Source organism: Oncorhynchus keta, unplaced genomic scaffold (genome assembly GCF_023373465.1).
Source record: "Oncorhynchus keta strain PuntledgeMale-10-30-2019 unplaced genomic scaffold, Oket_V2 Un_contig_17011_pilon_pilon, whole genome shotgun sequence".
Taxonomy (NCBI): domain Eukaryota; kingdom Metazoa; phylum Chordata; class Actinopteri; order Salmoniformes; family Salmonidae; genus Oncorhynchus; species Oncorhynchus keta.
Genome location: NW_026280234.1, coordinates 1 through 25000, shown reverse-complemented (window position 1 = coordinate 25000; position 25000 = coordinate 1). Strand labels below are relative to the sequence as shown.

At 51.0% G+C, this 25000-nt stretch overlaps 2 long non-coding RNA genes across 40 annotated transcripts; both read right to left on the bottom strand.

The window, feature by feature from the left end:
• Window positions 1–13059: 13059 nt before the first annotated feature.
• LOC127919556 (uncharacterized) lies at window positions 13060–20305 on the bottom strand. Its single transcript, XR_008103331.1, has 6 exons — window positions 19982–20305; window positions 18713–18745; window positions 17098–17130; window positions 14916–15047; window positions 14598–14716; window positions 13060–13824 (listed from the first exon to the last, which is right to left on the bottom strand). It is a non-coding gene; the product is annotated as an uncharacterized LOC127919556 (long non-coding RNA).
• A 329-nt stretch (window positions 20306–20634) lies between these two features.
• Window positions 20635–24170, bottom strand: LOC127919555 (uncharacterized). Of its 39 annotated transcripts, none has more exons than XR_008103292.1 (7): window positions 24014–24170; window positions 22162–22590; window positions 21931–22016; window positions 21700–21785; window positions 21211–21296; window positions 21066–21151; window positions 20784–20920 (listed from the first exon to the last, which is right to left on the bottom strand). It is a non-coding gene; the product is annotated as an uncharacterized LOC127919555 (long non-coding RNA). The 39 variants fall into 39 exon arrangements; XR_008103290.1 differs by lacking the exon at window positions 20784–20920 and adding an exon at window positions 20949–20963 and having other exon boundaries at window positions 21023–21151; XR_008103307.1 differs by lacking the exon at window positions 20784–20920 and adding an exon at window positions 20949–20963 and having other exon boundaries at window positions 21023–21151; window positions 21743–21785.
• Between the last annotated feature and the right edge of the window lie 830 nt (window positions 24171–25000).

The following is a 25000-nucleotide window of genomic DNA, read 5'->3' as shown; positions in this document are numbered from 1 at the left end:
ACAGTCCTGAGACAGACCCACAGTCCTGAGACAGACCTACAGTCCTCCCCCAGTCCTGAGACAGACCCACAGTCCTGAGACAGACCCTACAGTCCTGAGACAGACCCTACAGTCCTGAGACAGACCTACAGTCCTGAGACAGACCCACAGTCCTGAGACAGACCCACAGTCCTGAGACAGACCCACAGTCCTGAGACAGACCCACAGTCCTGAGACAGACCCACAGTCCTGAGACAGACCCACAGTCCTGAGACAGACCCACAGTCCTGAGACAGACCCACAGTCCTGAGACAGACCCACAGTCCTGAGACAGACCCACAGTCCTGAGACAGACCCACAGTCCTGAGACAGACCCACAGTCCTGAGACAGACCCACAGTCCTGAGACAGACCCACAGTCCTGAGACAGACCCACAGTCCTGAGACAGACCCACAGTCCTGAGACAGACCCACAGTCCTGAGACAGACCCACAGTCCTGAGACAGACCGACAGTCCTCCTACAGTCCTGAGACAGACCCACAGTCCTGAGACAGACCCACAGTCCTGAGACAGACCCACAGTCCTGAGACAGACCCACAGTCCTCCCCCAGTCCTGAGACAGACCCCCAGTCCTGAGACAGACCCACAGTCCTGAGACAGACCCACAGTCCTGAGACAGACCGACAGTCCTCCTACAGTCCTGAGACAGACCCACAGTCCTGAGACAGACCCACAGTCCTGAGACAGACCCACAGTCCTGAGACAGACCCACAGTCCTGAGACAGACCCACAGTCCTCCCCCAGTCCTGAGACAGACCCCCAGTCCTGAGACAGACCGACAGTCCTGAGACAGACCGACAGTCCTGAGACAGACCGACAGTCCTGAGACAGACCCCCAGTCCTGAGACAGACCCACAGTCCTGAGACAGACCCACAGTCCTGAGACAGACCCACAGTCCTGAGACAGACCCACAGTCCTGAGACAGACCCACAGTCCTGAGACAGACCCACAGTCCTGAGACAGACCCACAGTCCTGAGACAGACCCACAGTCCTGAGACAGACCCCCAGTCCTGAGACAGACCCACAGTCCTGAGACAGACCCACAGTCCTGAGACAGACCCACAGTCCTGAGACAGACCCACAGTCCTGAGACAGACCCACAGTCCTGAGACAGACCCACAGTCCTCCCCCAGTCCTGAGACAGACCCACAGTCCTGAGACAGACCCACAGTCCTGAGACAGACCCACAGTCCTGAGACAGACCCACAGTCCTGAGACAGACCCACAGTCCTGAGACAGACCCTACAGTCCTACAGTCCTGAGACAGACCCACAGTCCTGAGACAGACCCACAGTCCTGAGACAGACCCACAGTCCTGAGACAGACCCACAGTCCTGAGACAGACCCACAGTCCTGAGACAGACCCACAGTCCTGAGACAGACCCACAGTCCTGAGACAGACCCACAGTCCTGAGACAGACCCACAGTCCTGAGACAGACCCACAGTCCTGAGACAGACCCCCAGTCCTGAGACAGACCCACAGTCCTGAGACAGACCCACAGTCCTGAGACAGACCCACAGTCCTGAGACAGACCCACAGTCCTGAGACAGACCCTACAGTCCTACAGTCCTGAGACAGACCCCCAGTCCTGAGACAGACCCCCAGTCCTGAGACAGACCCACAGTCCTGAGACAGACCCACAGTCCTGAGACAGACCCTACAGTCCTACGGTCCTGAGACAGACCCCCAGTCCTGAGACAGACCCCCAGTCCTGAGACAGACCCCCAGTCCTGAGACAGACCCACAGTCCTGAGACAGACCCACAGTCCTGAGACAGACCCTACAGTCCTACAGTCCTGAGACAGACCTACAGTCCTGAGACAGACCCACAGTCCTGAGACAGACCCACAGTCCTGAGACAGACCCACAGTCCTGAGACAGACCCTACAGTCCTACAGTCCTGAGACAGACCCACAGTCCTGAGACAGACCCACAGTCCTGAGACAGACCCACAGTCCTGAGACAGACCCACAGTCCTGAGACAGACCCTACAGTCCTACAGTCCTGAGACAGACCCACAGTCCTGAGACAGACCTACAGTCCTGAGACAGACCCACAGTCCTGAGACAGACCCACAGTCCTGAGACAGACCCCCAGTCCTGAGACAGACCCCCAGTCCTGAGACAGACCCACAGTCCTGAGACAGACCCACAGTCCTGAGACAGACCCACAGTCCTGAGACAGACCCACAGTCCTGAGACAGACCCACAGTCCTGAGACAGACCCACAGTCCTGAGACAGACCCACAGTCCTGAGACAGACCCCAGTCCTGAGACAGACCCCAGTCCTGAGACAGACCGACAGTCCTCCTACAGTCCTGAGACAGACCCACAGTCCTGAGACAGACCCAAAGTCCTGAGACAGACCCCCAGTCCTGAGACAGACCCCCAGTCCTGAGACAGACCCCCAGTCCTGAGACAGACCCACAGTCCTGAGACAGACCCCCAGTCCTGAGACAGACCCCCAGTCCTGAGACAGACCCCCAGTCCTGAGACAGACCCACAGTCCTGAGACAGACCCCCAGTCCTGAGACAGACCCACAGTCCTGAGACAGACCCACAGTCCTGAGACAGACCCTACAGTCCTACAGTCCTGAGACAGACCCCCAGTCCTGAGACAGACCCCCAGTCCTGAGACAGTCCTCCTACAGTCCTGAGACAGACCCCCAGTCCTGAGACAGACCCACAGTCCTGAGACAGACCCACAGTCCTGAGACAGACCCACAGTCCTGAGACAGACCCCCAGTCCTGAGACAGACCCCCAGTCCTGAGACAGACCGACAGTCCTCCTACAGTCCTGAGACAGACCCACAGTCCTGAGACAGACCCACAGTCCTGAGACAGACCCACAGTCCTGAGACAGACCCACAGTCCTGAGACAGACCTACAGTCCTGAGACAGACCTACAGTCCTGAGACAGACCCACAGTCCTGAGACAGACCCACAGTCCTGAGACAGACCCTACAGTCCTACAGTCCTGAGACAGACCCACAGTCCTGAGACAGACCCTACAGTCCTACAGTCCTGAGACAGACCCACAGTCCTGAGACAGACCTACAGTCCTGAGACAGACCCACAGTCCTGAGACAGACCCACAGTCCTGAGACAGACCCCCAGTCCTGAGACAGACCCCCAGTCCTGAGACAGACCCACAGTCCTGAGACAGACCCACAGTCCTGAGACAGACCCACAGTCCTGAGACAGACCCACAGTCCTGAGACAGACCCACAGTCCTGAGACAGACCCACAGTCCTGAGACAGACCCCCAGTCCTGAGACAGACCCCCAGTCCTGAGACAGACCGACAGTCCTCCTACAGTCCTGAGACAGACCCACAGTCCTGAGACAGACCCCACAGTCCTGAGACAGACCCACAGTCCTGAGACAGACCCACAGTCCTGAGACAGACCCACAGTCCTGAGACAGACCTACAGTCCTGAGACAGACCCCCAGTCCTGAGACAGACCCCCAGTCCTGAGACAGACCCACAGTCCTGAGACAGACCCACAGTCCTGAGACAGACCCACAGTCCTGAGACAGACCCACAGTCCTGAGACAGACCCTACAGTCCTACAGTCCTGAGACAGACCCCCAGTCCTGAGACAGACCCCCAGTCCTGAGACAGACCCACAGTCCTGAGACAGACCCACAGTCCTGAGACAGACCCCCAGTCCTGAGACAGACCGACAGTCCTGAGACAGACCCACAGTCCTGAGACAGACCCACAGTCCTGAGACAGACCCACAGTCCTGAGACAGACCCACAGTCCTGAGACAGACCCACAGTCCTGAGACAGACCCACAGTCCTGAGACAGACCCTACAGTCCTGAGACAGACCGCCAGTCCTGAGACAGACCCCCAGTCCTGAGACAGACCCCCAGTCCTGAGACAGACCCCCAGTCCTGAGACAGACCCCCAGTCCTGAGACAGACCCCCAGTCCTGAGACAGACCCCCAGTCCTGAGACAGACCGCCAGTCCTGAGACAGACCGCCAGTCCTGAGACAGACCCCCAGTCCTGAGACAGACCCCCAGTCCTGAGACAGACCCCCAGTCCTGAGACAGACCGACAGTCCTGAGACAGACCCCAGTCCTGAGACAGACCCCAGTCCTGAGACAGACCCCCAGTCCTGAGACAGACCCCCAGTCCTGAGACAGACCCCCAGTCCTGAGACAGACCCCCAGTCCTGAGACAGACCCCCAGTCCTGAGACAGTCCTCCTACAGTCCTGAGACAGACCCCCAGTCCTGAGACAGACCCACAGTCCTGAGACAGACCCACAGTCCTGAGACAGACCCACAGTCCTGAGACAGACCCCCAGTCCTGAGACAGACCCCCAGTCCTGAGACAGACCGACAGTCCTCCTACAGTCCTGAGACAGACCCACAGTCCTGAGACAGACCCACAGTCCTGAGACAGACCCACAGTCCTGAGACAGACCCACAGTCCTGAGACAGACCTACAGTCCTGAGACAGACCCCCAGTCCTGAGACAGACCCACAGTCCTGAGACAGACCCACAGTCCTGAGACAGACCCACAGTCCTGAGACAGACCCACAGTCCTGAGACAGACCCCCAGTCCTGAGACAGACCCACAGTCCTGAGACAGACCCACAGTCCTGAGACAGACCCTACAGTCCTACAGTCCTGAGACAGACCCCCAGTCCTGAGACAGACCCCCAGTCCTGAGACAGACCCACAGTCCTGAGACAGACCCACAGTCCTGAGACAGACCCCCAGTCCTGAGACAGACCCCCAGTCCTGAGACAGACCGACAGTCCTGAGACAGACCCACAGTCCTGAGACAGACCCACAGTCCTGAGACAGACCCACAGTCCTGAGACAGACCCTACAGTCCTACAGTCCTGAGACAGACCCACAGTCCTGAGACAGACCCACAGTCCTGAGACAGACCGCCAGTCCTGAGACAGACCGCCAGTCCTGAGACAGACCGCCAGTCCTGAGACAGACCCCCAGTCCTGAGACAGACCCCCAGTCCTGAGACAGACCCCCAGTCCTGAGACAGACCCCCAGTCCTGAGACAGACCCACAGTCCTGAGACAGACCCACAGTCCTGAGACAGACCCCCAGTCCTGAGACAGACCCCCAGTCCTGAGACAGACCCCCAGTCCTGAGACAGACCCCCAGTCCTGAGACAGTCCTCCTACAGTCCTGAGACAGACCCCCAGTCCTGAGACAGACCCACAGGCCTGAGACAGTCCTCCTACAGTCCTGAGACAGACCTACAGTCCTCTGTCTGTGAGTGAGTGAGTGAGTGAGTGAGTGAGTGAGTGAGTGAGTGAGTGAGTGAGTGAGTGTGTGTGTGTGTGTGTGTGTACCTGCACAGGAAGACGTAGCAGTCCTGTGTGTGGAAGTGTCCAAACTCCTCCTCCGGCAGACGAGCAAACTTCTTCCCCTCCAACACGAATCCCTCCATTCCATCCAGATCCTCATTCCACTCCTCCATCATCTGCTCTGCCTGGGGGAGAGGGGGGAGGAAGAGGAGGGAAGAAGAGGGAACATGAAAAAGCTGCCACTAATAACAACACATTCCTCTGGATCCTCTTCTCTCTGTAGCGCCAGCGACCAGGAGAGACGGGGTTTTACGGCGACAAGGGTGAATAGTGTTGACAGCGCTGAAGACGGCTGAATCAACTGCCCTTCTCTCCAACAGAGGGAGGCTGAATCAACTGCCCCTACCTCCAACAGAGGGGGGCTGAATCAACTGCCCCTACCTCCAACAGAGGGAGGCTGAATCAACTGCCCTTCTCTCCAACAGAGGGAGGCTGAATCAACTGCCCCTACCTCCAACAGAGGGAGGCTGAATCAACTGCCCCTACCTCCAACAGAGGGAGGCTGAATCAACTGCCCTTCTCTCCAACAGAGGGAGGCTGAATCAACTGCCCCTACCTCCAACAGAGGGGGGCTGAATCAACTGCCCCTACCTCCAACAGAGGGGGGCTGAATAAACTGCCCCTACCTCCAAAAAGAGGACGGCTGAATCAACTGCCCCTACCTCCAACAGAGGGAGGCTGAATCAACTGCCCCTACCTCCAACAGAGGGAGGCTGAATCAACTGCCCCTACCTCCAACAGAGGGAGGCTGAATCAACTGCCCCTACCTCCAACAGAGGGAGGCTGAATCAACTGCCCCTACCTCCAACAGAGGGAGGCTGAATCAACTGCCCCTACCTCCAACAGAGGGAGGCTGAATCAACTGCCCCTACCTCCAACAGAGGGGGGCTGAATCAACTGCCCCTACCTCCAACAGAGGGAGGCTGAATCAACTGCCCCTACCTCCAACAGAGGGAGGCTGAATCAACTGCCCCTACCTCCAACAGAGGGAGGCTGAATCAACTGCCCCTACCTCCAACAGAGGGAGGCTGAATCAACTGCCCCTCCCTCCAACAGAGGGAGGCTGAATCAACTGCCCCTACCTCCAACAGAGGAGGCTGAATCAACTGCCCCTACCTCCAACAGAGGGAGGCTGAATCAACTGCCCCTACCTCCAACAGAGGGAGGCTGAATCAACTGCCCCTACCTCCAACAGAGGGGGGCTGAATCAACTGCCCCTACCTCCAACAGAGGGGGGCTGAATCAACTGCCCCTACCTCCAACAGAGGGAGGCTGAATCAACTGCCCCTACCTCCAACAGAGGGAGGCTGAATCAACTGCCTTTACCAAGAACCAGCTGATGTTTAGGGCCATGGGGGGGTTGTCTGGGGAGGAAGAGAGCTGTTTACCTCAGTGAGGACCATGGGGGGTTGTCTGGGGAGGAAGAGGGCTGTTTACCTCAGTGAGGACCATGGGGGGTTGTCTGGGGAGGAAGAGAGCTGTTTACCTCAGTGAGGACCATGGGGGTTGTCTGGGGAGGAAGAGGGCTGTTTACCTCAGTGAGGACCATGGGGGGGTTGTCTGGGGAGGAAGAGGGCTGTTTACCTCAGTGAGGACCATGGGGGGGTTGTCTGGGGAGGAAGAGAGCTGTTTACCTCAGTGAGGACCATGGGGGGTTGTCTGGGGAGGAAGAGGGCTGTTTACCTCAGTGAGGGCCATGGGGGGTTGTCTGGGGAGGAAGAGGGCTGTTTACCTCAGTGAGGACCATGGGGGGTTGTCTGGGGAGGAAGAGAGCTGTTTACCTCAGTGAGGACCATGGGGGGTTGTCTGGGGAGGAAGAGGGCTGTTTACCTCAGTGAGGACCATGGGGGGGTCGTCTGGGGAGGAAGAGGGCTGTTTACCTCAGTGAGGACCATGGGGGGTTGTCTGGGGAGGAAGAGGGCGGTGAGGTCAGCCTTCATCTCGTCTTTCTTCTCAGCATCCTTCTTGACCTGAGACAGACAAGAGAGGTCACACATTTTAAAGACTTCATTTGAATCCACCAATCAAGTCCAAAAACAGGATCCAAACATGAGAAAGGTCCCTTCTGCATGGTACTAAAGGGCTTTCCTCAAAGCCAGTGGCAGGTCATTAGCAAAGATAGAAACAAGTCAAAGGGGCCTAGAAAGCTGCCCTGGGGAATTCCTAATTCTACCAGTAGGGGGCCTAGACAGCTGCCCTGGGGAATTCCTAATTCTACCAGTAGGGGGCCTAGAAAGCTGCCCTGGGGAATTCCTAATTCTACCAGTAGGGGGCCTAGACAGCTGCCCTGGGGAATTCCTAATTCTACCAGTAGGGGTCTAGACAGCTGCCCTGGGGAATTCCTAATTCTACCAGTAGGGGGCCTAGACAGCTGCCCTGGGGAATTCCAGGGTTAGAGTTTGGGGTCAGGGTTAAAGATCAAGAGTTAAGGCACCATCAAGTAGCAAAGTAAAGGATCATTAGAAGAGCTACACCAAACTAGTTGCTAGCTAACTAGCATACCCCCCTACACCAAGCTGGTTGCTAGAGGAAGCTAACTAGCATACCCCCCTACACCAAGCTAGTTGCTAGAGGGAGCTAGCTAGCATACCCCCCTACACCAAGCTAGTTGCTAGAGGGAGCTAGCTAGCATACCCCCCTACACCAAGCTAGTTGCTAGAGGGAGCTAGCTAGCATAACCCCCTACACCAAGCTAGTTGCTAGAGGGAGCTACCTAGCACACACCCCTATACCAAGCTAGTTGATAGAGGGCGCTAGCTAGCTAACATACACCCCTACACCAAGCTAGTTGATAGAGGGCGCTAGCTAGCTAGCATACACCCGTACACAACAGGTCATGTTACTCACCTTCCCCTGTAGCTAGCTAGCATACACCCCTACACCAAGCTAGTTGATAGCTAGCATACACCCCTACACCAAGCTAGTTGATAGCTAGCATACACCCCTACACAACAGGTCATGTTACTCACCTTCCCCTGTAGCTAGCTAGCATACACCCCTACACCAAGCTAGTTGATAGCTAGCATACACCCCTACACCAAGCTAGTTGATAGCTAGCATACACCCCTACACCAAGCTAGTTGATAGCTAGCATACACCCCTACACCAAGCTAGTTGATAGCTAGCATACACCCCTACACCAAGCTAGTTGATAGCTAGCATACACCCCTACACCAAGCTAGTTGATAGCTAGCATATACCCCTACACCAAGCTAGTTGATAGCTAGCATATACCCCTACACCAAGCTAGTTGATAGCTAGCATACACCCCTACACCAAGCTAGTTGATAGCTAGCATACACCCCTACACCAAGCTAGTTGATAGCTAGCATACACCCCTACACCAAGCTAGTTGATAGCTAGCATACACCCCTACCTACACCAAGCTAGTTGATAGCTAGCATACACCCCTACCTACACCAAGCTAGTTGATAGCAATCATACACCCCTACACCAAGCTAGTTGATAGCTAGCATATACCCCTACACCAAGCTAGTTGATAGCTAGCATATACCCCTACACCAAGCTAGTTGATAGCTAGCATACACCCCTACACCAAGCTAGTTGATAGCTAGCATACACCCCCACACCAAGCTAGTTGATAGAGGGAGCTAGCTAGCATACACCCCTACACCAAGCTAGTTGATAGCTAGCATACACCCCCACACCAAGCTAGTTGATAGAGGGAGCTAGCTAGCATACACCCCTACACCAAGCTAGTTGATAGCTAGCATACACCCCTACACCAAGCTAGTTGATAGCTAGCATACACCCCTACACCAAGCTAGTTGATAGCTAGCATACACCCCTACACCAAGCTAGTTGATAGCTAGCATACACCCCTACCTACACCAAGCTAGTTGATAGCAATCATACACCCCTACACCAAGCTAGTTGATAGCTAGCATATACCCCTACACCAAGCTAGTTGATAGCTAGCATATACCCCTACACCAAGCTAGTTGATAGCTAGCATACACCCCTACACCAAGCTAGTTGATAGCTAGCATACACCCCCACACCAAGCTAGTTGATAGAGGGAGCTAGCTAGCATACACCCCTACACCAAGCTAGTTGATAGCTAGCATACACCCCCACACCAAGCTAGTTGATAGAGGGAGCTAGCTAGCATACACCCCTACACCAAGCTAGTTGATAGCTAGCATACACCCCTACACCAAGCTAGTTGATAGCTAGCATACACCCCTACACCAAGCTAGTTGATAGCTAGCATACACCCCTACCTACACCAAGCTAGTTGATAGCAATCATACACCCCTACACCAAGCTAGTTGATAGCTAGCATATACCCCTACACCAAGCTAGTTGATAGCTAGCATATACCCCTACACCAAGCTAGTTGATAGCTAGCATACACCCCTACACCAAGCTAGTTGATAGCTAGCATACACCCCCACACCAAGCTAGTTGATAGAGGGAGCTAGCTAGCATACACCCCTACACCAAGCTAGTTGATAGCTAGCATACACCCCCACACCAAGCTAGTTGATAGAGGGAGCTAGCTAGCATACACCCCTACACCAAGCTAGTTGATAGCTAGCATATACCCCTACACCAAGCTAGTTGATAGCTAGCATACACCCCTACACCAAGCTAGTTGATAGCTAGCATACACCCCTACACCAAGCTAGTTGATAGCTAGCATACACCCCTACACCAAGCTAGTTGATAGCTAGCATACACCCCTACCTACACCAAGCTAGTTGATAGCAATCATACACCCCTACACCAAGCTAGTTGATAGCTAGCATATACCCCTACACCAAGCTAGTTGATAGCTAGCATATACCCCTACACCAAGCTAGTTGATAGCTAGCATACACCCCTACACCAAGCTAGTTGATAGCTAGCATACACCCCTACACCAAGCTAGTTGATAGCTAGCATACACCCCTACACCAAGCTAGTTGATAGCTAGCATACACCCCTACCTACACCAAGCTAGTTGATAGCAATCATACACCCCTACACCAAGCTAGTTGATAGCTAGCATATACCCCTACACCAAGCTAGTTGATAGCTAGCATATACCCCTACACCAAGCTAGTTGATAGCTAGCATACACCCCTACACCAAGCTAGTTGATAGCTAGCATACACCCCCACACCAAGCTAGTTGATAGAGGGAGCTAGCTAGCATACACCCCTACACCAAGCTAGTTGATAGCTAGCATACACCCCCACACCAAGCTAGTTGATAGAGGGAGCTAGCTAGCATACACCCCTACACCAAGCTAGTTGATAGCTAGCATACACCCCTACACCAAGCTAGTTGATAGCTAGCATACACCCCCACACCAAGCTAGTTGATAGAGGGAGCTAGCTAGCATACACCCCTACACCAAGCTAGTTGATAGCTAGCATACACCCCTACACCAAGCTAGTTGATAGAGGGAGCTAGCTAGCATACACCCCTACACCAAGCTAGTTGATAGCTAGCATACACCCCTACACCAAGCTAGTTGATAGCTAGCATACACCCCCACACCAAGCTAGTTGATAGAGGGAGCTAGCTAGCATACACCCCTACACCAAGCTAGTTGATAGCTAGCATACACCCCCACACCAAGCTAGTTGATAGCTAGCATACACCCCCACACCAAGCTAGTTGATAGAGGGAGCTAGCTAGCATACACCCCTACACCAAGCTAGTTGATAGCTAGCATACACCCCTACACCAAGCTAGTTGATAGCTAGCATACACCCCCACACCAAGCTAGTTGATAGAGGGAGCTAGCTAGCATACACTCCTACACCAAGCTAGTTGATAGCTAGCATACACCCCTACACCAAGCTAGTTGATAGCTAGCATACACCCCCACACCAAGCTAGTTGATAGAGGGAGCTAGCTAGCATACACCCCTACACCAAGCTAGTTGATAGCTAGCATACACCCCTACACCAAGCTAGTTGATAGCTAGCATACACCCCCACACCAAGCTAGTTGATAGAGGGAGCTAGCTAGCATACACCCCTACACCAAGCTAGTTGATAGCTAGCATACACCCCTACACCAAGCTAGTTGATAGCTAGCATACACCCCCACACCAAGCTAGTTGATAGAGGGAGCTAGCTAGCATACACCCCTACACCAAGCTAGTTGATAGCTAGCATACACCCCTACACCAAGCTAGTTGATAGCTAGCATACACCCCCACACCAAGCTAGTTGATAGAGGGAGCTAGCTAGCATACACTCCTACACCAAGCTAGTTGATAGCTAGCATACACCCCTACACCAAGCTAGTTGATAGCTAGCATACACCCCCACACCAAGCTAGTTGATAGAGGGAGCTAGCTAGCATACACCCCTACACCAAGCTAGTTGATAGCTAGCATACACCCCTACACCAAGCTAGTTGATAGCTAGCATACACCCCCACACCAAGCTAGTTGATAGAGGGAGCTAGCTAGCATACACCCCTACACCAAGCTAGTTGATAGCTAGCATACACCCCCACACCAAGCTAGTTGATAGAGGGAGCTAGCTAGCATACACCCCTACACCAAGCTAGTTGATAGCTAGCATACACCCCTACACCAAGCTAGTTGATAGCTAGCATACACCCCTACACCAAGCTAGCTGATAGCTAGCATACACCCCTACACAACAGGTCCTGTTACTCACCTTCCCCTGTAATCCTTGCTGTTGCTCTACACTCTCAGCTGCTCTGGTGTAGTCCACCTTCAGGACATCATCCCAGTTCTGAAACTTAGACTTAAACACCTGGAGACAGAGACAGAGAGAGACAGAGAGAGACAGAGACAGAGAGAGAGAGAGAGAGACAGAGAGAGACAGAGAGAGACAGAGAGAGACAGAGAGAGACAGAGAGAGAGACAGAGAGAGACAGAGAGAGACAGAGAGAGAGACAGAGAGAGAGACAGAGAGAGACAGAGAGAGAGACAGAGAGAGAGACAGAGAGAGACAGAGAGAGAGACAGAGAGAGAGACAGAGAGAGACAGAGAGAGACAGAGAGAGAGAGAGAGAGAGAGAGAGAGAGAGACAGAGAGAGACAGAGAGACAGAGAGAGAGCCAGAGAGAGAGACAGAGAGAGAGACAGAGAGAGAGAGAGAGAGAGAGAGACAGAGAGACAGAGAGACAGAGAGAGAGAGAGAGAGAGAGAGAGACAGAGAGAGAGAGAGACAGAGAGAGAGAGAGACAGAGAGAGAGAGAGAGACAGAGAGAGACAGACAGAGAGAGAGAGACAGAGAGAGACAGAGAGAGAGACAGAGACAGAGAGAGAGACAGAGACAGAGAGACACAGAGACAGAGAGAGAGAGAGAGAGAGAGAGAGAGAGAGAGACAGAGAGAGACAGAGACACAGAGAGAGACAGAGAGAGAGAGAGAGAGAGAGAGAGAGAGAGAGAGACAGAGAGACAGAGACAGAGACAGAGAGACAGAGAGACAGAGAGACAGAGAGACAGAGAGACAGAGAGACAGAGAGAGAGAGAGAGAGAGACAGACAGACACACAGAGAGAGAGAGAGAGACAGACACAGAGAGAGAGAGACAGACACAGAGAGAGAGAGACAGACACAGAGAGAGAGAGAGAGACAGAGAGAGAGTTATAATGTCATGTCAACTCTTGTTAAGTATTTCTCTTGCTCTTGCCAAGTAATTTGACCCCTTGCCAAGTCATTTGACCCCTTGCCAAGTCATTTGACCCCTTGCCAAGTCATTCGACCCCATTTGACCCCTGGCCAAGTCATTTGACCCCATTTGACCCCTGGCCAAGTCATTCGACCCCATTTGACTCCTGGCCAAGTCATTTGACCCCTTGCCAAGTCATTCGACAATTTTTTAATGGAATATCTACATAGGCGTACAGAGGCCCATTATCAGCAACCATCACTCCTGTGTTCCAATGGCACATTGTGTTAGCTAATCCAAGTTTATCATTTTAAAAGGCTAATTGATCATTAGAAAACTCTTTTGCAGTTATGTTCACAGCTGTTCTGATTCTGAAGACGCAATAAAACTGGCCTTCTTTAGACTAGTTGAGTATCTGGAGCGTCAGCATTTGTGGGTTCGATTACAGGCTCAAAATGACCAGAAACAAAGAGCTTTCTTCTGAAACTCGTCAGTCTATTCTTGTTCTGTGAAATGAAGGCTATTCCATGTGAGAAAGAAACTGAAGATCTCGTACAACGCTGTGTACTACTCCCTTCACAGAACAGATCAACCTGGCCCTGACCAGAATAGAAAGAGGAGTGGGAGGCCCCGGTGCACAACTGAGCAAGAGGACAAGTACATTAGAGTGTCTAGTTTGAGAAACAGAAGCCTCACAAGTCCTCAACTGGCAGCTTCATTAAATAGTACCCTTCAAAGAGAAAGATTAAGATGGGCAAAAGAACACAGACACTGGACAGAGGAACTCTGCCAAGAAGGCCAGCATCCAGGAGTGATGACTACCTCATCTCTGTACCCCACACACACAATGACTACCTCATCTCTGTACCCCACACATACAATGACTACCTCACACACACAATGACTACCTCATCTCAGTACCCCACACACACAATGACTACCTCATCTCAGTACCCCACACACACAATGACTACCTCATCTCTGTACCCCACACATACAATGACTACCTCATCTCAGTACCCCACACACACAATGACTACCTCATCTCAGTACCCCACACACACAATGACTACCTCACACATACAATGACTACCTCATCTCTGTACCCCACACATACAATGACTACCTCATCTCAGTACCCCACACACACAATGACTACCTCATCTCTGTACCCCACACACACAATGACTACCTCATCTCAGTACCCCACACACACAATGACTACCTCATCTCTGTACCCCACACACACAATGACTACCTCATCTCTGTACCCCACACACACAATCACTACCTCATCTCAGTACCCCACACACACAATGACTACCTCATCTCTGTACCCCACACACACAATGACTACCTCATCTCTGTACCCCACACACACAATGACTACCTCACACACACAATGACTACCTCATCTCTGTACCCCACACACACAATGACTACCTCACACACACAATGACTACCTCATCTCTGTACCCCACACACACAATGACTACCTCATCTCAGTACCCCACACACACAATGACTACCTCATCTCTGTACCCCACACACACAATGACTACCTCATCTCTGTACCCCACACATACAATGACTACCTCATCTCTGTACCCCACACATACAATGACTACCTCACACACACAATGACTACCTCATCTCTGTACCCCACACACACAATGACTACCTCATCTCTGTACCCCACACATACAATGACTACCTCATCTCTGTACCCCACACATACAATGACTACCCCACACATACAATGACTACCCCACACATACAATGACTACCTCACACACACAATGACTACCCCACACACACAATGACTACCTCATCTCTGTACCCCACACATACAATGACTACCCCACACATACAATGACTACCTCATCTCTGTACCCCACACATACAATGACTACCTCATCTCTGTACCCCACACACACAATGACTACCTCATCTCTGTACCCCACACATACAATGACTACCTCATCTCTGTACCCCACACATACAATGACTACCTCATCTCTGTACCCCACACACACAATGACTACCTCATCTCTGTACCCCACACACACAATCACTACCTCATCTCAGTACCCCACACACACAATGACTACCTCATCTCTGTACCCCACACACACATGTCTACCTCATCTCTGTACCCCACACACACAATGACTACCTCACACACACAATGACTACCTCATCTCTGTACCCCACACACACAATGACTACCTCACACACACAATGACTACCTCATCTCTGTACCCCACACACACAATGACTACCTCATCTCTGTACCCCACACACACAATGACTACCTCATCTCTGTACCCCACACACACAATGACTACCTCATCTCTGTACCCCACACACACAATGACTACCTCATCTCTGTACCCCACACATACAATGACTACCTCACACACACAATGACTACCTCATCTCTGTACCCCACACACACAATGACTACCTCATCTCTGTACCCCACACACACAATGACTACCTCATCTCTGTACCCCACACACACAATGACTACCTCACACATACAATGACTACCTCACACACACAATGACTACCTCACACATACAATGACTACCTCATCTCTGTACCCCACACACACAATGACTACCTCATCTCTGTACCCCACACACACAATGACTACCTCATCTCTGTACCCCACACACACAATGACTACCTAATCTCAGTACCCCACACACACATGACTACCTCATCTCTGTACCCCACACACACAATGACTACCTCATCTCTGTACCCCACACATACAATGACTACCTCATCTCTGTACCCCACACACACAATGACTACCTCATCTCTGTACCCCACACACACAATGACTACCTCATCTCTGTACCCCACACATACAATGACTACCTCATCTCAGTACCCCACACACACAATGACTACCTCATCTCTGTACCCCACACATACAATGACTACCTCATCTCTGTACCCCACACACACAATGACTACCTCATCTCAGTACCCCACACACACAATGACTACCTCATCTCTGTACCCCACACACACAATGACTACCTCATCTCAGTACCCCACACACACAATGACTACCTCATCTCTGTACCCCACACACACACAATGACTACCTCATCTCTGTACCCCACACACACAATGACTACCTCATCTCTGTACCCCACACACACAATGACTACCTCATCTCTGTACCCCACACACACAATGACTACCTCATCTCAGTACCCCACACACACAATGACTACCTCATCTCTGTACCCCACACACACAATGACTACCTCATCTCTGTACCCCACACACACAATGACTACCTCATCTCTGTACCCCACACACACAATGACTACCTCATCTCTGTACCCCACACACACAATGACTACCTCATCTCAGTACCCCACACACACAATGACTACCTCATCTCAGTACCCCACACACACAATGACTACCTCATCTCTGTACCCCACACACACAATGACTACCTCATCTCAGTACCCCACACATACAATGACTACCTCACACACACAATGACTACCTCACCCACACAATAATATAATAATAATAATAATACTACAATGACTACCTCATCTCTGTACCCCACACACACAATGACTACCTCATCTCTGTACCCCACACATACAATGACTACCTCACACACACAATGACTACCTCATCTCTGTACCCCACACACACAATGACTACCTCATCTCTGTACCCCACACACACAATGACTACCTCATCTCTGTACCCCACACATACAATGACTACCTCACACACACAATGACTACCTCATCTCTGTACCCCACACACACAATGACTACCTCATCTCTGTACCCCACACATACAATGACTACCTCACACACACAATGACTACCTCATCTCTGTACCCCACACACACAATGACTACCTCATCTCTGTACCCCACACACACAATGACTACCTCATCTCTGTACCCCACACATACAATGACTACCTCATCTCTGTACCCCACACACACAATGACTACCTCACACACACAATGACTACCTCATCTCTGTACCCCACACATACAATGACTACCTCATCTCTGTACCCCACACACACAATGACTACCTCATCTCTGTACCCCACACATACAATGACTACCTCATCTCTGTACCCCACACACACAATGACTACCTCATCTCTGTACCCCACACACACAATGACTACCTCATCTCAGTACCCCACACACACAATGACTACCTCATCTCAGTACCCCACACACACAATGACTACCTCATCTCTGTACCCCACACACACAATGACTACCTCATCTCTCTACCCCCCACACACAATGACTACCTCATCTCTGTACCCCACACACACAATGACTACCTCATCTCTGTACCCCACACATACAATGACTACCTCATCTCAGTACCCCACACATACAATGACTACCTCATCTCTGTACCCCACACATACAATGACTACCTCATCTCTGTACCCCACACACACAATGACTACCTCATCTCAGTACCCCACACACACAATGACTACCCCACACACACAATGACTACCTCATCTCTGTACCCCACACACACAATGACTACCTCATCTCAGTACCCCACACACACAATGACTACCTCATCTCAGTACCCCACACACACAATGACTACCTCATCTCTGTACCCCACATATACAATGACTACCTCATCTCTGTACCCCACACACACAATGACTACCTCATCTCTGTACCCCACACACACAATGACTACCCCACACACACAATGACTACCTCATCTCAGTACCCCACACACACAATGACTACCTCATCTCAGTACCCCCACACACAATGACTACCTCATCTCTGTACCCCACACATACAATGACTACCTCATCTCTGTACCCCACACACACATGACTACCTCATCTCTGTACCCCACACACACAATGACTACCTCATCTCTGTACCCCACACATACAATGACTACCTCATCTCTGTAACCCACACACACAATGACTACCTCATCTCTGTACCCCACACATACAATGACTACCTCATCTCAGTACCCCACACACACATGACTACCTCATCTCTGTACCCCACACACACAATGACTACCTCATCTCTGTACCCCACACACACAATGACTACCTCATCTCTGTACCCCACACACACAATGACTACCTCATCTCTGTACCCCACACACACAATGACTACCTCATCTCTGTACCCCACACACACAATGACTACCTCACACACACAATGACTACCTCACACACACAATGACTACCTCACACACACAATGACTACCTCATCTCTGTACCCCACACACACAATGACTACCTCATCTCTGTACCCCACACACACAATGACTACCTCATCTCTGTACCCCACACACACAATGACTACCTCATCTCAGTACCCCACACACACAATGACTACCTCATCTCTGTACCCCACACACACAATGACTACCTCATCTCTGTACCCCACACATACAATGACTACCTCATCTCTGTACCCCACACACACAATGACTACCTCATCTCTGTACCCCACACACACAATGACTACCTCATCTCTGTACCCCACACATACAATGACTACCTCATCTCAGTACCCCACACACACAATGACTACCTCATCTCTGTACCCCACACATACAATGACTACCTCATCTCTGTACCCCACACACACAATGACTACCTCATCTCTGTACCCCACACACACAATGACTACCTCATCTCTGTACCTCACACACACAATGACTACCTCATCTCTGTACCCCACACACACAATGACTACCTCATCTCTGTACCCCACACACACAATGACTACCTCATCTCTGTACCCCACACACACAATGACTACCTCATCTCTGTACCCCACACACACAATGACTACCTCATCTCTGTACCCCACACACACAATGACTACCTCATCTCAGTACCCCACACACACAATGACTACCTCATCTCAGTACCCCACACACACAATGACTACCTCATCTCTGTACCCCACACACACAATGACTACCTCATCTCTGTACCCCACACACACAATGACTACCTCATCTCTGTACCCCCACACACACAATGACTACCTCATCTCAGTACCCCACACACACAATGACTACCTCATCTCAGTACCCCACACACACACAATGACTACCTCATCTCTGTACCCCACACACACAATGACTACCTCATCTCAGTACCCCACACATACAATGACTACCTCACACACACAATGACTACCTCATCTCTGTACCCCACACACAATGACTACCTCATCTCTGTACCCCACACATACAATGACTACCTCATCTCTGTACCCCACACATACAATGACTACCTCACACACACAATGACTACCTCATCTCTGTACCCCACACATACAATGACTACCTCATCTCTGTACCCCACACACACAATGACTACCTCATCTCTGTACCCCACACATACAATGACTACCTCACACACACAATGACTACCTCATCTCTGTACCCCACACACACAATGACTACCTCATCTCTGTACCCCACACATACAATGACTACCTCACACACACAATGACTACCTCATCTCTGTACCCCACACACACAATGACTACCTCATCTCTGTACCCCACACATACAATGACTACCTCATCTCTGTACCCCACACACACAATGACTACCTCATCTCTGTACCCCACACACACAATGACTACCTCATCTCTGTACCCCACACATACAATGACTACCTCATCTCTGTACCCCACACACACAATGACTACCTCATCTCTGTACCCCACACATACAATGACTACCTCATCTCAGTACCCCACACACACAATGACTACCTCATCTCTGTACCCCACACACACAATGACTACCTCATCTCAGTACCCCACACACACAATGACTACCTCATCTCTGTACCCCACACACACAATGACTACCTCATCTCTGTACCCCACACATACAATGACTACCTCATCTCTGTACCCCACACACACAATGACTACCTCATCTCTGTACCCCACACATACAATGACTACCTCATCTCTGTACCCCACACATACAATGACTACCTCATCTCTGTACCCCACACATACAATGACTACCTCATCTCTGTACCCCACACACACAATGACTACCTCATCTCTGTACCCCACACACACAATGACTACCTCATCTCTGTACCCCACACACACAATGACTACCTCATCTCTGTACCCCACACACACAATGACTACCTCATCTCTGTACCCCACACACACAATGACTACCTCATCTCTGTACCCCACACATACAATGACTACCTCATCTCAGTACCCCACACACACAATGACTACCTCATCTCAGTACCCCACACACACAATGACTACCTCATCTCTGTACCCCACACATACAATGACTACCTCATCTCTGTACCCCACACACACAATGACTACCTCATCTCTGTACCCCACACATACAATGACTACCTCATCTCTGTACCCCACACACACAATGACTACCTCATCTCTGTACCCCACACACACAATGACTACCTCATCTCAGTACCCCACACACACAATGACTACCTCATCTCTGTACCCCACACACACAATGACTACCTCACACACACAATGACTACCTCATCTCTGTACCCCACACACACAATGGGGAGGGTGTTTCTCCAGGAACAGGGTTGGAGTTAAAACCTACAGGAGGGTAGCTCTCCAGGAACAGGGTTGGAGTTAAAACCTCCAGGAGGGTCTCTCTCCAGGAACAGGGTTGGAGTTAAAACCTACAGGAGGGTCTCTCTCCAGGAACAGGGTCGGAGTTAAAACCTCCAGGAGGGTCTCTCTCCAGGAACAGGGTTGGAGTTAAAACCTACAGGAGGGTATCTCTCCAGGAACAGGGTTGGAGTTAAAACCTACAGGAGGGTCTCTCTCCAGGAACAGGGTTGGAGTTAAAACCTCCAGGAGGGTCTCTCTCCAGGAACAGGGTTGGAGTTAAAACCTCCAGGAGGGTCTCTCTCCAGGAGGGTATGTCTCCAGGAACAGGGTTGGAGTTAAAACCTCCAGGAGGGTCTCTCTCCAGGAACAGGGTTGGAGTTAAAACCTACAGGAGGGTCTCTCTCCAGGAACAGGGTTGGAGTTAAAACCTACAGGAGGGTCTCTCTCCAGGAACAGGGTTGGAGTTAAAACCTACAGGAGGGTCTCTCTCCAGGAGGGTATGTCTCCAGGAACAGGGTTGGAGTTAAAACCTACAGGAGGGTATCTCTCCAGGAACAGGGTTGGAGTTAAAACCTACAGGAGGGTTTCTCTCCAGGAACAGGGTTGGAGTTAAAACCTACAGGATGGTAGCTCTCCAGGAACAGGGTTGGAGTTAAAACCTACAGGAGGGTATCTCTCCAGGAACAGGGTTGGAGTTAAAACCTACAGCAGGGTCTCTCTCCAGGAACAGGGTTGGAGTTAAAACCTACTGGAGGGTCTCTCTCCAGGAACAGGGTTGGAGTTAAAACCTATAGGAGGGTCTCTCTCCAGGAGGGTATGTCTCCAGGAACAGGGTTGGAGTTTAAACCTACAGGAGGGTATCTCTCCAGGAACAGGGTCGGAGTTAAAACCTCCAGGAGGGTCTCTCTCCAGGAACAGGGTTGGAGTTAAAACCTCCAGGAGGGTCTCTCTCCAGGAACAGGGTTGGAGTTAAAACCTCCAGGAGGGTCTCTCTCCAGGAACAGGGTTGGAGTTAAAACCTACAGGAGGGTCTCTCTCCAGGAACAGGGTTGGAGTTAAAACCTACAGGAGGGTAGCTCTCCAGGAACAGGGTTGGAGTTAAAACCTACAGGAGGGTCTCTCTCCAGGAACAGGGTCGGAGTTAAAACCTCCAGGAGGGTCTCTCTCCAGGAGGGTCTCTCTCCAGGAACAGGGTTGGAGTTAAAACCTACAGGAGGGTCTCTCTCCAGGAACAGGGTAGGAGTTAAAACCTACAGGAGGGTAGCTCTCCAGGAACAGGGTTGGAGTTAAAACCTACAGGAGGGTAGCTCTCCAGGAACAGGGTTGGAGTTAAAACCTACAGGAGGGTCTCTCTCCAGGAACAGGGTTGGAGTTTAAACCTACAGGAGGGTATGTCTCCAGGAACAGGGTAGGAGTTAAAACCTCCAGGAGGGTGTTTCTCCAGGAGGGTAGCTCTCCAGGAACAGGGTTGGAGTTAAAACCTACAGGAGGGTAGCTCTCCAGGAACAGGGTTGGAGTTAAAACCTACAGGAGGGTAGCTCTCCAGGAACAGGGTTGGAGTTAAAACCTACAGGAGGGTATCTCTCCAGGAACAGGGTTGGAGTTAAAACCTCCAGGAGGGTGTTTCTCCAGGAACAGGGTTGGAGTTAAAACCTCCAGGAGGGTCTCTCTCCAGGAATAGGGTTGGAGTTAAAACCTCCAGGAGGGTCTCTGCCTACCTGACACTCTGTCCCCTCCAGGTTCCTGGTAACAGTAGCGTGTTTGGGGCGGTGCAGCATAGTGCAGACTTCCTGTCCTAGCTTCAGGGCGGCTGCTCTCACCAGACGAGGAGACTTCCTCCCGATCCAGATAAACACATCAGACAGACAGTCCAGGATGTACACTCCTTTAGTGTCCAGCAGGGTCTGGAGCTAGAGACACAGAGATGAGAGAGAGACATACACTCCTTTAGTGTCCAGCAGGGTCTGGAGCTAGAGACACAGAGATGAGAGAGAGACATACACTCCTTTAGTGTCCAGCAGGGTCTGGAGCTAGAGACACAGAGATGAGAGAGAGACATACACTCCTTTAGTGTCCAGCAGGGTCTGGAGCTAGAGACACAGAGATGAGAGAGAGACATACACTCCTTTAGTGTCCAGCAGGGTCTGGAGCTAGAGACACAGAGATGAGAGAGAGACATACACTCCTTTAGTCTCCAGCAGGGTCTGGAGCTAGAGACACAGAGATGAGAGAGAGACATACACTCCTTTAGTGTCCAGCAGGGTCTGGAGCTAGAGACACAGAGATGAGAGAGAGACATACACTCCTTTAGTGTCCAGCAGGGTCTGGAGCTAGAGACACAGAGATGAGAGAGAGACATACACTCCTTTAGTGTCCAGCAGGGTCTGGAGCTAGAGACACAGAGATGAGAGAGAGACATACACTCCTTTAGTGTCCAGCAGGGTCTGGAGCTAGAGACACAGAGATGAGAGAGAGACATACACTCCTTTAGTGTCCAGCAGGGTCTGGAGCTAGAGACACAGAGATGAGAGAGAGACATACACTCCTTTAGTGTCCAGCAGGGTCTGGAGCTAGAGACACAGAGATGAGAGAGAGACATAAACTCCTTTAGTGTCCAGCAGGGTCTGGAGCTAGAGACACAGAGATGAGAGAGAGACATACACTCCTTTAGTGTCCAGCAGGGTCTGGAGCTAGAGACACAGAGATGAGAGAGAGACATACACTCCTTTAGTGTCCAGCAGGGTCTGGAGCTAGAGACACAGAGATGAGAGAGAGACATACACTCCTTTAGTGTCCAGCAGGGTCTGGAGCTAGAGACACAGAGATGAGAGAGAGACATACACTCCTTTAGTGTCCAGCAGGGTCTGGAGCTAGAGACACAGAGATGAGAGAGAGACATACACTCCTTTAGTGTCCAGCAGGGTCTGGAGCTAGAGACACAGAGATGAGAGAGAGACATACACTCCTTTAGTGTCCAGCAGGGTCTGGAGCTAGAGACACAGAGATGAGAGAGAGACATACACTCCTTTAGTGTCCAGCAGGGTCTGGAGCTAGAGACACAGAGATGAGAGAGAGACATACACTCCTTTAGTGTCCAGCAGGGTCTGGAGCTAGAGACACAGAGATGAGAGAGAGACATACACTCCTTTAGTGTCCAGCAGGGTCTGGAGCTAGAGACACAGACAGACTGATTATAACAGAACAGGTTACACAGTTTAACTACACCATAGTTACCACATAGTTACCACATAGTTACACCATAGTTACACCATAGTTACACCATAGTTACCACATAGTTACACCATAGTTACACCATAGTTACACCATAGTTACCAGTCGTAGATCCGGCAGTTTGTCCAGTTTGACCTTCTCTTTGTGTTCCACTGACAGCTTGTAGTTGATTTGAGGGAGCTCCAGATATCCCAGACCCAGACCCACCTAAACAACAACAACAACAACATTACCCCAGACCCACCTAAACAACAACAACAACATTACCCCAGACCCACCTAAACAACAACAACAACAACAACATTACCCCAGAACCACCTAAACAACAACAACATTAACCCAGACCCACCTAAACAACAACAACATTAACCCAGACCCACCTAGACAACAACAACAACAACAACATTAACCCAGACCCACCTAAACAACAACAACAACAACATTACCCCAGACCCACCTAAACAACAACAACATTAACCCAGACCCACCTAGACAACAACAACAACAACAACATTAACCCAGACCCACCTAAACAACAACAACAACATTACCCCAGAACCACCTAAACAACAACAACATTAACCCAGACCCACCTAAACAACAACATTACCCCAGACCCACCTAAACAACAACAACATTAGCCCAGACCCACCTAAACAACAACATCAGCCCAGACCCACCTAAACAACAACAACAACATTACCCCAGACCCACCTAAACAACAACAACAACATTACCCCAGACCCACCTAAACAACAACAACAACAACATTACCCCAGACCCACCTAAACAACAACAACATTAACCCAGACCCACCTAGACAACAACAACAACAACAACATTAACCCAGACCCACCTAAACAACAACAACAACATTACCCCAGAACCACCTAAACAACAACAACATTAACCCAGACCCACCTAAACAACAACAACAACATTACCCCAGAACCACCTAAACAACAACAACATTAACCCAGACCCACCTAGACAACAACAACAACAACAACATTAACCCAGACCCACCTAGACAACAACAACAACAACAACATTAACCCAGACCCACCTAAACAACAACAACAACATTAC